Source organism: Artemia sp. Qi Xiang Cuo, chromosome 5 (assembly GCF_049724085.1).
Source record: "Artemia sp. Qi Xiang Cuo chromosome 5, ASM4972408v1, whole genome shotgun sequence".
NCBI classification, from domain to species: Eukaryota; Metazoa; Arthropoda; class Branchiopoda; order Anostraca; family Artemiidae; genus Artemia; species Artemia sp. Qi Xiang Cuo.
In genome coordinates this window covers 34,579,953-34,596,909 of record NC_142798.1, presented here as the reverse complement: position 1 = coordinate 34,596,909, position 16,957 = coordinate 34,579,953, and positions in this window count along the sequence as shown.

Below are 16,957 nucleotides of genomic sequence, written 5' to 3'. Positions count from 1 at the left end.
AATATAAACTATTAAATATTACTAAACTACACTAGAACTTCAACCAAAACTCTATGCTAATACTATAATCTAATAACTCTAACCTCCTAACTGTTACTAACATAAACTAGAACTCTAAAAAAAACTTTAAGATAAGACTCTAAGCTAAAGCTCTAAACTCTTAACTATTACTAAACTATTAAATGAAACTAAAATAATATAGAAATAAAAAAAAAACACTGATCTTACACTCAAATCTAAAAACTATAAGCTCTAAACTAAAACTAAAATAAAATAGAACTCTAAAAAAAACTCTAAGAAAAGACTCTAAGCTAAAACTCTAAACTCTTAACTAAAACTAAACTAAAATATAACTCTAAATAAAAATCTAATCTATGATTATAAGTTAAAAAACAAAACTATTAAATAAAAATAAACTAAAATATAACTCTATATAATACTATAATCTGATACTATAATATAAAAAACTCTAAACTATTAACTAAAACTAAACTATAAATATAATCTAAGACTCTATGGTAAAAATGCAAACTCTTAACTATATCTAAAATAAACTATAACTCTAACTAAAACTATAGTATAAGACTCTAATCTAAAACTATAAATTCTTAACTATAACTAAACTAAACGAAACTTCAAATCTAACAAAAACTATAAGATAAAACTCTAATCTATTAGCTAAAACTAAACTAAACTATAACTGCAAAAAAATCTATAAGTTAATACTATATGCTAAAAACTCTAAACTATTATATAAAACTAAAATAAACTAGAAATATAACAAAACTCTACTATAATACTCTAATATAAAATTATAAACTATTAAATAAAAATAAACTAAAATACAACTCTAATTAAAACTCTAAGCTAAGACTCTAAGGTAAAACATCAAACTCTTAACTAAAACTAAACTAAACTAGAACTCTAACCGAAACTCAAAGGTAAAACATCAAACTCTTAACTAAAATTAAACTAAATTAGAACTCTATAAAATAAACTCTAAGTTAAGACTCTAAGCTAAAACTCGAAACTCTTAACTAAAACTTAGCCAAACTAAAACTTTAAGCAAAACTCTAAGGTATGACTCTAAGCTAAAACAACAAACTCTTAACTAAAAATAAACTAAAATACAACTCTATCAAAAAATCTAAGTTAATACTCTAAGCTAAAACTCGAAACTATTAACTAAAACTTAACCAAACTATAACTTTAAGTAAAATTCTTATCTATGACTCTAAGATAAAAATATAAATTCTTAAATTTAACTAAATTAAACTAAAATAGAACTATAAATAAAACTCTAATCTAAAACTCTAATATAAAAACTATAAACTCTTAAATAAAACTAAACTAAACTAGAACTCTAACAAAAACTCTAAGCTAAAACTCTAAACTCTAAACTCTAAACTTTTAACGAAAACTAAACCAAACTAAAACTCTAAGCTAAGTCTCTAAGGTAAAACTTCAAACTCTTACCTATAACTAAGTTGTGGGTGAAAAGGATGGGTACTTCAATTTGTAAAATGGGTTTAGGACGGTCACTAAGAAAGGAACTTGTTTTGAAATGCATTTGAAAAGTATCGCCTGGTGTTGGGGCATTCAAAAAGCTGTAAAGTAAAGTTGTGGGTGAAAAGGATGGGTACTTCAATTCGTAAAATGGGTTTAGGAGGGACATTAAGAAAAGAACTTGTTCTCAAATGCCTTTTGAAAAGTATTGCTTGGTGTTGGGCATTCAAAAAGCTGTAAAGTAAAGTTGTTGGTGAAAAGGGTGGGAACTTCAACTTGTAAAATGGGTTTAGGATGGAAATTATGAAAAGAACTTGTTCTGAAATGCCCTTTGAAAAGTATTGCTGGAGGTTGGAGCATTCAAAAAGCTTTAAAGTAAAGTTGTGGGTGTAAAGGATGGTTACTACAAATTGTAAACTGGGTTTAGTAGGTAAATTAATAAAATAACTTGTTATGAATTGCCTTTGAAAAGTATTGCTTTGTGTTTGAGCATTAAAAAAAGAAGTATAGTAAAGTTGTGTGAGAAAAGGATGGGTACTTCAAATTTTAAAATTTGTTTAGGACGGACATTAATAAAATAACTTGTTTTGAAATGCCTTTTGAAAAGTAGTGCCTGGTGTTGGAACATTCAAAAAGCTGTAAAGTAAATTTGTGAGTGTAAAGGATGTGTATTTCAATTTGTAAAATGGGTTTAGGTGGGATATTAAGAAAAGAACTTGGTCTGAAATGCTCTTGAAAAGTATTGCTTGGTGTTGGAGAATTCAAAAAGCTGTATAGTAAAGTTGTGTGTGAAAAGGATGGGTACTTCAATTTGTAAATTTTGTTTAGGAGGGACATTATTAAAATAACTTGTTATTAAATAAGATTTGAAAAGTATTGATTGATGTTGGGGCATTCAAAAAGCTGTAAAGTAAAGTATTGGGTTAAAAGAACGGGTACTTCAATTTGTAAAATGGGTTTAAGAAGGATATTAAGAAAAGAACTTGTTCGGAAATGCCCTTTGAAAACTATTGCTTGGTGTTGGCGCATTCAAAAGGCTGTAAAGTACAGTTTTGTGTGAAAAAGATGGGTACTTCAACTTGTAAAATGGGTTTAGGATGGAAATTAAGAAAATAACTTGTTCTGAAAAGATATAATAAAGCCTTAAAAAAGTATTAAAAAATGGGGGCTCAGGGGCCTTTGGGGATCCGGGGGCCCTTTGGGAGCCTGAAGGACCTTTGAGGACCGGGGGCTTCCTTCGGGGTTTGGGTGGGGTATGAGGGCCCTTTGGGGTTGGGGTCGAGGACCTCACGACACTGTTCCAATGGAACGTGTGTATTATAACGACCACAGAGTTTCACCCTCAAATTCTCCTCTACAACTTTTTCTAAAATCATCTTTTAAAATGTCTCTAACTGTTTCGCCGAAATTATTCCCTAAAATGTCTAAAACGGATTCGCCCAAATAACCCCTATACGTAATTTCTTCGTGTTCCTTTTGTTTTGTGCATCCCTGCGCTGTCACATTTCAAATTACTAAGAAACCCTTTCGTGAATCATTAATTCCCCTTAGAAACAACGAATTAATTCCCCTTTCTTGACAAATCAATCAACCATGACATCATCTGTCAGACATTAGATAACTTCGCCCCGGAAACAATTCTACTGGTCGAACTCCAAAGATATTAATAAACTTTGCCCCGGAAACAATTCTCTTGGAAATACATCAAAGACATTAATAAACTTCACCCATTCCTTTTTCATGACAAATCAATCAATCTTGACATCACCTGTCAGACATTAATCAATAATCCAGAACAACAACAACAAATCAATCGACCTTTGGAAATTTAGGTCATTGACCCATTTCGATTATGCAATCATTCTCCCTGGGGATTCCATGCCCATATATGGTGTTCGTACGGGACTAGCACCCCCTTTTCTACTAGTTTCCTTGATAGAGTCTATAGTGGTGTGTATTATTAAGTAAAACAGTACCAAAAAAACTATATAAAGAAGAACAAATAGGTCCTTTGATTATTCAATTATGGTCCTGTCGAGAGAACAAGGAAAAAAGATAACAACTCTTAAATCTGTGCTTAACATGACATAAATTATATCTGAATAGGCTGGCACCCCCGGCGTAGATGAATTTACAGGAAAATTGAAAATTTTTATCGAATTGGATCAGCCATATAATTTTAAGACACAAATATAATGTTTATCCACTAGCCGAAGAGATCGTGCGTCTCAATATTTTGAGTCGATTAGATATAACGAAAGAAAAGTCGGTATAGACCCAGATGGTCTATACAATGGGTCGGCAACCCCGGGCCCGCGGACCGCATGCAGCCCGCAAGGCGTCGTCGTGCGGCCCGCCAGACCCTCGCCACAACACACCAGACGGACCACATTACTCACCAAAACACGACACAACGATGTGAAAGGGGTGTCATCTAGCATTCTGCCATATAGCATCCTCGAAAAATCCGTAAACCTCATCTAGCATAGTTAGTTTGAATTTCAACTATCCAGTCCCGACCAATTGTTTTGGTATGTTACAATTTCTTAGCAAAACTTTCTCAAAGTTTGGGAAATACACCACAAAAAATACTTTGTCTTTGGATTTTCTTTTTTTATTCTTTTTTAGTTTGGTAAAATTTAGCGTTTGGGGCACCAAATGAAAGCCAAATTATCTGGTCATGTTAGGTGGTCATCTTGTGGCGAAACATTCAGAAGAAAAAAACAACGCTTGATTTTGCAGATGGGTGTCATCTGGTATATAGTGGGACGGGAAAATATGGTACACATTGGGATATTTAGCATCATGTATCAGATGATACCCATCTACAAAATCGAAGGTAATTTATTTCAAAAGGGTTTAACTACATCCAGGTTGTCAAAAGAACATAAATACAATATGTCAGGAACAGAATAGGTATTAAGTTTCGCTTTTCGGGGAGACTAGAGGGGGGGGGGTAGTAAAAAAAAATAAAAAGGTACAAAACAAAACCGGATTATAAAATTGGTTTATTTGAAAAATCCCAGGAAAAAAGGGGGTTATGTTGGAACTTACAGAGCATATTACTGAGGATGTTTAACTAAATCAAAAGACTGTATATCCGTCCAAGTTTGCCATAAGGGCATATTAGGGCATCTTAGGAACGGATAAAACTATTAAGTTGACACTTCGTGACCTCTTGAGGGGGATTTATATCTGAATATGGATGTTGAAATAGTCTATCTGCAATATATATGGGATCGATAAGGACATTAAGGCGAAACTATCAAGGGATATCGCCAAGTGTATTAAACAAAATCAATATGTACCCTATGCATGCATGTTGTCAAAAGGGCATATGAACTATATCTGAAAAAACAGCTGAAAGCAATAAATTGAACCTTTAAGAACTGCTACAACTACTACTTATGCAATTAGTACTGCTGCTATTGTGACTTTTTCAAACTGTGATTGCTTTTAACTGTTTGAATTTGTGACAACTTGCAACTGCAAATATTTGTGAATGTGACTGATTGCGACTGCGGCCCCAAATAATTGTAACTACAATTGCCAGTGCATATGAATTTGACTGCATCAACTACTTTGCTTTAGCAAACAACAAGACAATTCCTCAAAACTGGAACAATGACAAAAAGACAGGGATAGACAGGCTGGTAGGTTTTTGAGCTTAAAATGTACAACTGTTACTACGCAAGCCTGAACCCACAAACATGGGTCATGCAACAAGCTTTAACAGAGTCAACATTGAACAGTTTTTCTCAAACCCGAAGTCAGTTCTAGGAAAGCTTCATTTCAATGCAAGTGACATATACAACTGCGACAAAAATTCTGTGACCACAGCTCATGTTCCTCCCAAAGTGTTTAGTGAGAGGGTTCAGATGATATTGTGTAAGGGAAAATCATCAGAGAGAGCTGTTCTTGTGACCAGGGTAGGGACTGTTTCTGAAAGCAGTCAATATTTACCCCCTTAATTTATATTTCCAACGAAAAATTTTCAGCTTCACATGCTAACTGGTGCTCCAGAAAACTCGGCTGGTGGAGTCTCACCATCCAGTTGGATCGGTAAAGATCTATTTTTTAAATATATTCATTACCTCAAGGATATATTCACATCGATCATTTTCTAAATTGCAAGAAAGTACTAGAAGAAGCTGATACAAATTTTGTTTGGCAAAATACTAAAATGAGAAGTGCGTTAATGCCTCAAACTGAGTTTGAAAACCAGGATCCTGATTTCACAATGATCTCACGTAAGATGGATATTTTCGAAAAACCCTTCGCAGTGGATATCAGTAATGTACCAAGTGATTTGTAAATCAAGGTGATAGATTGGCAAAGTGATACCACACTTAAAACACACTGTTCTCGGTTATCGGACATATATTGAGATGCAATATTTCACGTCTCTACTACAAAAATACTAGCTAATGTTAAAAAAAAAAAAAAACTTGCAATTCAAATGCAACAACAAAAATGCCATTGATTGTATTAACTAAAATTAATGTAGTTGAAAAAAACATTAAGCGTCTTTTTTTTAAACCTAAAATATTTGTATATAAATATTGTAGATGTACTCTACTTATTATAGTATACCTACAATACTGGATTACAGTGTAATAACATGTGACCGAAGTACGGTCCGTGTAATATCCCCACGTAAACTTTTAGCCCTTTTACAACAAAATGTTGCCGATCCATGGTCTCTATGAATTAGACCAGATATGGTCTAAAATACTAGCCACATGCCATATGATGTAAACTATTTCATAAAGTGGAGGACCTTTCGATCTAATATTATGTTAATGTTTAATTGTAATCAGTAATAGAATGTTGGATAGTAAATTTAGTTATTTCTTTATTCGTATTTACTTGTTGGAACAGTCAATGACTTCTGAAAAAGGACACAGCTAACAATGGCAAAAAATTCTTGTATTTAACTGATTAATTCAGTCTGTGGTTTCCTCCATAAATCAAATCAAATCAATAACCTTTAATGGTAATTTTTATATATAATTTACTTTTACTTCGGTTAAAACCCGACTCTGACACACCTGTGTAGCATGTTAAACTTTCGCAAAATTACTTCAGATCTTTGACCCAAATTAATTAAAAAAAACTTTCTCTGATGGGAGTAAAGAGCAAAGATGAAATTTAAGGTAAAGGTAAAGAATAGGTCAATGGACTTTGCATTTTCTACCGGGGGTGCTGATCTCTGTTCCATGGCCATTCAGCCAGGTCAGACAAAATAACGCGCGACACTGGGACTTGAACCCCGATCTCCACGAACAAAGGGTTTTATGTCTAGCGTGCTAACCACTCGGCTAAGACTCGGCCAAAACTTAAGCAAAAAATATTTAGTGGTTTGAATTGTGTGCAACAAGTATCTATAAAATTGGTTCAAATATTATGACTTGTAGTTTTCCCCTAAATTTTTTAATTTTGAAAAACTAGCGTTTTACTGAATTAATTAAATAAACAATTTTTATATATTACTTTATATAATAATAGATATATGCAAAATTTATAGATCTCCCAGTGGATCCGTCCTTTCTTTTCTTCAGGTCCTTGACGAGGTCTTGGATTAAATTGGCAGACGTCCATGTGAACTTGTATTAATGGGAGACTTTAACTTAAATCTAATTGACATGGCTTCCTCATTACGATGGATTTTCTCTCAGATACGCTCACTGCTGGGGTTCTACCAACAACCTGTATTCCAACACGTTTAACTGATTCGTCAGCGTCTTTAATTGATAACATTTTTTCGTCTCTTAATTTGGTTCGGAGTTCTGTTGTAGTGAGTGATATTTCAGACCATTTTCCTGTATTTTCCAGTTTTATCCTTGAAAAATATTGAATAGGGACACTCCAGCATCTGCTTCAGCTTCTTTTAGGTTTGGTTTGAATGAATTGATCCGCCTTAGATCCCATTTAGCTGAGAAGACATGGAATATTTTTGGTGACGATAATGATTTTTGTTCAAAGTTTGACTACTTTTATGAGTCAATGAAGGAGTCTATTTTTTACGTATGTGCTCTGCTCCCCTCTACTTCAAGGTCAAAAAGATCTATTCCTCTTAACCCATGGATGACCCCTGGTCTTCCAAAGAGTTGGAGAAGAAAAAATAATCTCTGGAAAGCTCCTAAGTCAGCAAAGCCATCTTTGAATGCTGCACGTTTTCTTCAATTCAAACTCTACAGGAATATTTTCAATTCTTTATGCCGGAAGCCTAAATTCCTTTATTATTCTAGAAAATTCTCGGTTTGTGGGAAAGATATTTGAAAAACTTGGCAAGTGATAAATTCCGTCCTCACACGTTCTTCTCCGGCTCCTTCTATCCCTCCAAGTCTTTTAGTTGGTTGTGTGGCTGTTGAGGGTATTCCATCTGTTCAAGAAGCATTTACATCATATTTTGCCAATATTGGGAAAACCACTGCTTCTTCAGTCAGGTCTTCATAGTCACAACCAAATTACAAATCTTATCTTGGTCCTCCTTGTCTCAAATCGATGGTGTTACATCCGGCTTCTGATGTTGAGGTAGCCACGATTGTAAATAGCTTGAAGGGTTCTTCGTCGTCTGGCCCTGACTGTATTCCAACTATGGTAGTTAAGTTCATTCTTCCTTCAATTATTTCTCCATTGACAAGGCTTACAAATCTTTCTTTTGAAAAGGAGATTTTCCCCAGTTCTCTTAAGCGAGCTAGAGTAATTGTTTTATATAAAGGTGGACCAAGAAGTGACCCAGCCAATTATCGTCCTATATCTTTTCTGTCTGTTTTAGCAAAATTTTTGAAAAGACCATGCTTTCCCGTCTACTTGCTTTTTTAGAGGCTAAAAGATTTGTTCATGATTTTCAGTTTGGCTTCCGAGCTAAACATTCTACGGAGCATGTGTGTGTAACTCTTTTGAATTTTATCCACACCGCGCTTGACTCTGGTTTGATTCCTGCTGCTATATTCCTAGATGTCCGTAAGGCTTTTGCCTCTTTAACTCATGAGATTCTGCTGTATAAGCTATCACACAATGGTTTAAGAGGACAGGCTCATACTTGGTTTGATTCCTATTTGTCAGATAGAACTATCTCCGTAGATTCCCTTTCCACTTTTCGTCTGAAGTTGAGTTTGGTGTTCCTCAAGGTTCTGTTCTTGGACCGTTTCTGTTTTTGATTCATGTTAATGACCTTATAGTTGTGGTTATGAATCAAAAACCTACTGTTTGCTGTCGCCTATGTCATCCTGAATCTTTCGGTGCTAAAAAAAAATCCATCGTGTTCGCAGGATGTGGACACTCTCGTTGCTTTCGCTGATGACACTACCATTGGTACTGTAGTAGGAACTGAGTCTGAGATGCTTCCCAAATTAGTTGACCTTTTTGAGAGAGTCGTTCTTTGGCCCTAAATGTTGCTAAGTTAAGTTTTTTAATTTTTTCCCGTATTTCTCTGGCGTGCCCTGAGTTATCTAATATCCAGCTTTCAAGGGGCTCTCTCAGTAGACCTAAGGAACGATATGTCCGATTTCTCGGTGTTCTTCTCGATGAAAATCTTTCATTCAAACATCATATTGGACTAATTAATATGAAGATCTCAAGGAGTCTTTGAATTTTGAGGAAGCTAAAACACATTTTTCCTGGATCAGTTTTAAAAATTCTGTTCCATTGCTTAGTTCAGTCCTACGTCTCTTATTGCTCTACAATATGAATGTCAACTTTCTCTTCTTTTTTGAAACCACTTTCTAAGTTATACGATAAGGCAAGAAGGCTTATACAGGAAACAAATTGTTCTACAACTAACCAACTACCCTATTACTTGATTTGCAGTCTCTCTACATTCTTTTGTGCGCGTCTTTCACTTTTAATCACATTCATGGTGATGCTCCCACAGCCCTTCAAATACGGTCTTTAATACGGCGAGCTCGTATTGAAAGCCAGCGAATATTGAAAGCCTTGATACCCGACGTCGTGCTTTCTGCTTTCGGTCACAAAGTACCGAACGTTCGTATTTCTCTACTTCACGACAGTGACTCAGACGATGACTCATAGGAAAATACTCTGTCCTATAAGCAGGAAAAGGCTTCCGCGACTGACACTGAATCAGGCTCGGAAAGTGACGGCATCTTTGAAGATTTGCCAGTGATTGCTCACTATGTGAAACACCAAGTTGAGAAAAATTGGGTTAGTGAGCCTGTGACGAACATGAAGAATTCTAGGTTTTGTCTTGTCAAGACTTCTGACGGCTCCATAACCCCAATAAAAAAAAATCTACGCTGTTGTGGCTTCTGAGGGAAAGCTCTGAGAAGCTGAGTAGTGACCTATTAAAACGGGTGATGGCCCAGGGCCGACGAGTACGACTACGTGAGTCGCCACAAAACAATGCAGAGGTCAGTGTGAAATCGGAATTGCGTATTGGTGAATGGTGCGTTTACAGACCGGTTGGCAGGGGAAACAGAGTATTAGTTGGGCGGGTCATACAGTTTGGCTACTTGTCTGGGCGAAGATGCCACTCTATTGACACGCAGAATATGGCGATGCCATTCCCTGACGACATAGGAATTCTGTGCCAGTGGTTCCGGCTGAATGCTGATCTCACATTAACTGCCGCATTGGTAGACCAGGGTTACTGTGACTCCAGCCTGAAATATCATGCATTCAGCAGAACCCGTTTCTATGGAAATCGGCACCAACATTGTCTTTGGCTTTGACTCAGACGTCTTCACAAAGCTGAATTCATTTATCCAGAATAAAGGGTTCCACTTTTTTGATGTCTCGTCAGCATCGCCATCATGTTAAAAATGGCACCTAAACTCGAAACTGACCTCATGATCATTACCACCACCATCACATTTCTCCGTGTGTCGACTGAAGAAATTTTGTTTATCGCTTTTCGAAGATAGTTTTTATTTTTTTCCCTCCCCTCCTCCTATCCACTCGGTGATATTTTAATGCAAAAAGATATAAATCTTTCAACTTTATACATTATCATATCACCTAAACTTCAAAAAAAAAAATTAAAAAAATTATATACCAGTCAATGTATTAGCGAACATGAAGGCACACTACCATTTAACTTTTTTCTTGCCAAATATCTATCGCTCCCCCCGTTCCAGGGGGTCCTTCCCCTCTAGGAGACGCTTTTCCGGTGGCATTTTTACTTCAATTTCTTAAAATTCATATCCTTCAATTTTCACTAATCCGAATTCGAATTTTAAAGGTGGTCTTCCAAAAGTATTACTCTTAGAACCTTATAATTTACAGCTCGGTATAGAAGACCTAGCAGTAGAAGACTTAGTGTTTATGCTTGCGCAAACCGAGCTTAGTTTGATTTACTGAAGCTCATCTGTTGAGTCTCTTAGGGTTGTCATTTACACTGTGATTATCGAGATGATTACTGAAACGTACCAATAAATATCTGAGAAACTAGTTATTTATTTTAGTTGGTTGCTTTACTTTGCGCTTTTTACTAATAGCTCGGTAGTAACAGTTTTTCTGACCGTAGCTTTACAGTTTTCTCTTCAAATACCCAAAGGCCTGGGTTTAATACCAAGAAAGTTGGATTCTAAGTACATTCGGGAAAAAGGGATCTGTGTTTCTTTCGGATTCTATCGTGTCAAAGCAGCAGATTCCTTTTTTTTAGTACAATTAAGAATCCGAGATCCAAGGGTGCGTCTTGGCACAGCCACTAAACAGAAAAGCAGGTATGATAAAAGGGAAAGGGACGTGTGAAGACGTGATAAAAGGCAACTTTTACCACTGGCCAAGTCGTATTGAATAGGGTTGCGAAGCGTGACGTCAATTCTTGGGCGGGAAATTCAAATAACGATGAAACGTGGATGCGTAGACACATTTTTTCGGAACTTTGGCGAATTGTTTTGGCCTAAAATATTTGTCGTAGATCCTGCTAATCCACCAGAACGTTTTCACCGGTTTTCACGTCGAAATAATACTAGGAATATTGACAATCATCACCGCGCAGCCCTATGTTGTATAACTCAAATACCGTGTTCCGGGATTTTTTTTTTGAAATTTCGGAATTTTTTTTTAAAGAAAAATTGGAATTTTATTTTTGAGCCGGTGGCAACGCTGCATGTGTAATAGGAAAAAGTGACACCATCAGTGCCATCGTAGGGTTACCTAGTTTTTGCATGGAAATCAACAACTTGCAGTCCTCCGTTCTTCTTCTTTAGGTACATATCAGTTGTTTTCCGTCTTGGGAGTTCTTTTCCTTGCCAAATAAACCCGTAAAGGATTTTTTCCAAGTTTTAAAAGATCGCTTTTGAAGGTGCTGAAATATTCGACAGATACCGAATAACAGGCTAGCTGTATATATTTACATATTGCGCCCTTTGGAATATGCCTCCAGCGTTCCTCCGTGCCTCATGCCTCCAGGTGTCCCTCAAAATGCCCAGTTGTTAACCCCTCAATTACCTCAGAATACAACTTTTGGTATGGAACCAATCAACTAATTGTAGGTAGACGATGCCAAGGTACCGTGCAGTTTCTGGATCATTATTTTAAAATAGAAATTCTGAACAAGTTAAACTAGATTTCCAAAAAGACCTGGCAAGACAAGAAATAACGTAAGCATGAATGCTTTATTTGTTTGACCTGCTGAAAACAGCTTTGCTTCAACATTGTTGGGTTGACTAATAGTTATCAACAATGTCCCTCTATAAGTGTACTACTAAATGCCCCCCTCCTTAACTTTTGCTCTTTATGCTAAATTTTTTAGTGGTTTAAAAATAATTTTTGTTCCAATTCAACAGCTCTTGTCTTTTAACAAAGGTTCTTAAAGAATCCGGACAAAAATTTAAACTTTAGCATAAAAAGTGAGGGATGGAGAAGGGGGCACCCCTCCCCCCCCTCACGTACAGAATAATTTTTATTTGCTTAGAATTTTATTGTTGCTCCCTGCTTTCAGTTGAGAAAATGTGCTGTTTTATTTAATATCTGATTGTTTATCAAATCATGCCTAAATCTAGAAAAAAAGAAATGATGTGGGCTACCGGTCCCATAAGTCCCAAGTATCTTGATGTTATTTTGCATATATCAATTATTATATAAAGTAATACATAAAAATTGTTTATTTATTTAATTCAGTAAAACGCTAGTTTTTCAAAATTAAAAAATTTAGGGGAAAACTACAAGTCATAATATTTGAACCAATTTTATAGATACTTGTTGCACACAATTCAAACCAATAAATATTTTTTGCTTAAGTTTTGGCCGAGTCTTAGCCGAGTGGTTAGCACGCTAGACATAAAACCCTTTGTTCGTGGAGATCGGGGTTCAAGTCCCAGTGTCGCTCGTTATTTTGTCTGGAACAAGAGTCAACGGTTTGATATGCAAGCACAGTCGTCGTTGCCCCAGCTCTAAATGGGTACCTGCAGAAAAATGGTGAAGGTAAAATAAGAGGGATGTGAAAAAAAAATTATGGCTGAGCCCCAGCCCCTAGTGCACTTCCTGGCTGAAGGGCCATTGAACAGAGATCAGCACCCCCGGTAGAAAATGCAAAGTCCATTGACCTATTCTTTACCTTTACCTAAAAATTCAATCTTTGCTCTTTACTCCCATCAGAGAAAGATTTTTTAATTAATTTGGGTCAAAGACCTGAAGTAATTTTGCGAAAATTTAACATGCTAAACAGATATTTCAGAGTCGGGTTGTAACCGAAGTAACAGTAATTTCTATAGAAAAAGTCCCATTCAAGTTTATTGATTTGATTTGATTAATGGAGGATACCACAGACTGAATTTATACGTTACATACAATAATTGTGGTCATTGTTAGCTGTGTCCTTTTTCAGAAGTCATTGACTGTTCCAACAAGTAAATACGAATAAAGAAATAACTAAATTTACTATCCAACATTCTATTACTGTTTACAATTAAACATTAACATAATATTAGATCGAAAGGTCCTCCACTTTATGAAATAGTTTACATCATATGGCATGTGGCTAGTATTTTAGACCATATCTGGTCTAATTCATAGAGACCATGGATCGGCAACATTTTGTTGTAAAAGGGCTAAAAGTTTACGTGTGGATATTACGCGGGCCGTACTTCGGTCACATGTTATTACACTGTCATCCAGTATTGTAGGTATACTATAATAAGTAGAGTACATCTACAATATTTATATACAAATATTTTAGGTTTAAAAAAAAGACGCTTAATTTTTTTTTCAACTAAATTAATTGTAGTTAATACAATCAATGGCATTTTCCTTGTTGCATTTGAATTGCAAGTTTTTTTTTTTTTTTAACATTAGCTAGTATTTTTGTAGTAGAGACGTGAAATATTGCATCTCAATATATGTCCGATAACCGAGAACAGTGTGTTTTAAGTGTGGTATCACTTTGCCAATCTATCACCTTGATTTACAAATCACTTGGTACATTACTGATATCCACTGCGAAGGTGTTTTCGAAAATATCCATCTTACGTGAGATCTTTGTGAAATCAGGATCCTGGTTTTCAAACTCAGTTTGAAGTATTAACACACTTCTCATTTTAGTATTTTGCCAAACAAAATTTGTATCAGCTTCTTCTAGTACTTTCTTGCAATTTCGAAAATGATCGATGTGAATATATCCTTGAGGTAATGAATATATTTAAAAAATAGAACTTTACCGATCCAACTGGATGGTGCGATTCCACCTGCCGAGTTTTCTGGAGCACCAGTTAGCATGTGAGGCTGAAAATTTTTCGTTGGAAATATAAATTAAGGGGGTAAATACTGACTGCTTTCAGAAACAGTCCCTACCATGGTCACAAGAGCAACTCTCTCTGATGATGTTGCCTTGCACAATATCATCTGAACCCTCTCACTAAACACTTTGGGAGGAACATGAACTTTGGTCACAAAATTTTTGTCCCAGTTGTATATGTCACTTGCATTGAAATGAAGCTTTTCTAGAACTGACTTCGGGTTTGAGAAAAACTGTTCAATGTTGACTCTGTTAAAGCTTGTTACATGACCCATGTTTGTGGGTTCAGGCTTGCGTAGTAACAGTTGTACATTTTAAGCTCAAAAACCTACCAGCCTGTCTATCCCTGTCTTTTTGGCATTGTTCCAGTTTTGAGGAATTGTCTTGTTGTTTGCTAAAGCAAAGTAGTTGATGCAGTCAAATTCATATGCACTGGCAATTGTAGTTACAATTATTTGGGGCCGCAGTCGCAATCAGTCACATTCACAAATATTTGCAGTTGCAAGTTGTCACAAATTCAAACAGTTAAAAGCAATCACAGTTTGAAAAAGTCACAATAGCAGCAATACTAATTGCATAAGTAGTAGTTGTAGCAGCTCTTAAAGGTTCAATTTATTGCTTTCAGCTGTTTTTTTCAGATATAGTTCATGTGCCCTTCTGACATCCTGCATGCATAGGGTACATATTGATTTTGTTTAATATACTTGGCGATATCTCTTGATAGTTACGCCTTAATGTCCTTAGCGATCCCATATATATTGCAGATAGACCATTTCAACATCCATATTCAGATATAAATCCCCCTCAAGAGGTCCCTAAGTCTCAACTTAATAGTTTTATCCGTTCCTAAGATGCCCTAATATGCCCTTATGGCAAACTTGGACGGATATACAGTCTTTTGATTTAGTTAAACATCCTCAGTAATATGCTCTGTAAGTTCCAACATAACCCCCTTTTTTCCTGGGATATTGCAAATACACCCTTTTGATAATCCGGATATGTATTGTACCTTTTGATTTAGTTTTACTCCCCCCCCCCTCTAGTCTCCCCGAAAAGTCAAACTTAATACCTATTATGTTCCTGACATATTGTATTTATGTTCTTTTGACAACCTGGATGTACTTAAACCCTTTTGAAAAAAAATTACCTTCGATTTTGTAGATGGGTATCATCTGATACATGCTGCTAAATATCCCAATGTGTACCATATTTTCCCGTCCCACTATATACCAGATGACACCCATCTGCAAAATCAAGCGTTGTTTTTTTCTTCTGAATGTTTCGCCACAAGATGACCACCTAACATGACCAGATTATTTGGCTTTCATTTGGTGCCCCAAACGCTAAATTTTACCAAACTAAAAAAGAATAAAAAAAGAAAATCCAAAGACAAAGTATTTTTTGGGGTGTATTTCCCAAACTTTGAGAAAGTTTTGCTAAGAAAGTGTAACATACCAAAACAATTGGTCGGGACTGGATAGTTGAAATTCAAACTAACTATGCTAGATGAGGTTTACGGATTTTTCGAGGATGCTATATGACAGAATGCTAGATGACCCCCCTTTCACTTCGTTGTGTCTTGTTTTGGTGAGTAATGTGGTCCGTCTGGTGTGTTGTGGCGTGGGTCTGGCGGGCCGCACAACGCCGCCGCGCGGGCTGCATGCGGTCCGCGGGCCCGGGGTTGCCGACCCATGGTATAGACCATCTGGGTCTATACCGACTTTTCTTTCGTTATATCTAATCGACTCAAAATATTGAGACGCACGATCTCTTCGGCTAGTGGATAAACATTATATTTGTGTCTTAAAATTATATGGCTGATCCAATTCGATAAAATTTTTCAATTTTCCTGTAAATTCATCTACGTCGGGGGTGCCAGCCTATTCAGGCATAATTTATGTCATGTTAAGCACAGCTTTAAGAGTTGCTATCTTTTTTCCTTGTTCTCTCGACAGGACCATAATTGAATAATCAAAGGACCTATTTGTTCTTCTTTATATAGTTTTTTTGGTACTGTTTTACTTAATAATACACACCGCTATAGACTCTATCAAGGAAATTAGTCAAACGGAAGAGACAGATACCCGGTTATAATGGTTTATGAAACTAATTTGGGCTATATATTTGCACATTAGGGGGGGGGGGGTACGGCCGTCAATAGATTAAATACGTACACTACCCTCGGTCCCGTCCCCCCCCCTAAACCAAAAAAACAAACGGTTAAATATTGTAAATTCAATGAGAAACTACGCTTTGCGATCAATTTAGATAGCAATTACCCGCTTTACGGGTCTCCATGCTAATTTGCTATAGAGTCTATAGCGGTGTGTACCATTAATTAAAACCGTACCGTTTTTTTCCCCGACCACAGTTCTCTTTTGTCAATTTCTTACCCCAAGTCCCGTACGATATCCGGGAAGTGGGTATTTCAAAGTGCCCTGGGCATCCTGTATTTTTCTTATCTGATCTGCATGATCTCTTCAGTGAAATTTCAAAATTGGGATACTAAATAATTTTAGTTTTGTTAGGCAATTTAACTTAGTTAATCCTACTTATTACTGGACATTTTTAATTGCCTCTATTTCCAGTGACGCACTCCGTACTATGTTGGCCACAATTCGACCATGTTTTCGTGCCAACCCGGACACACTTTGACTACGCTTCACATGGTGTAAACACTTTTAAAGCGAGGAAGAACTGTCAATCAAATATGATGTCAAATGGAAACTTATTGTAAACAGTAATATA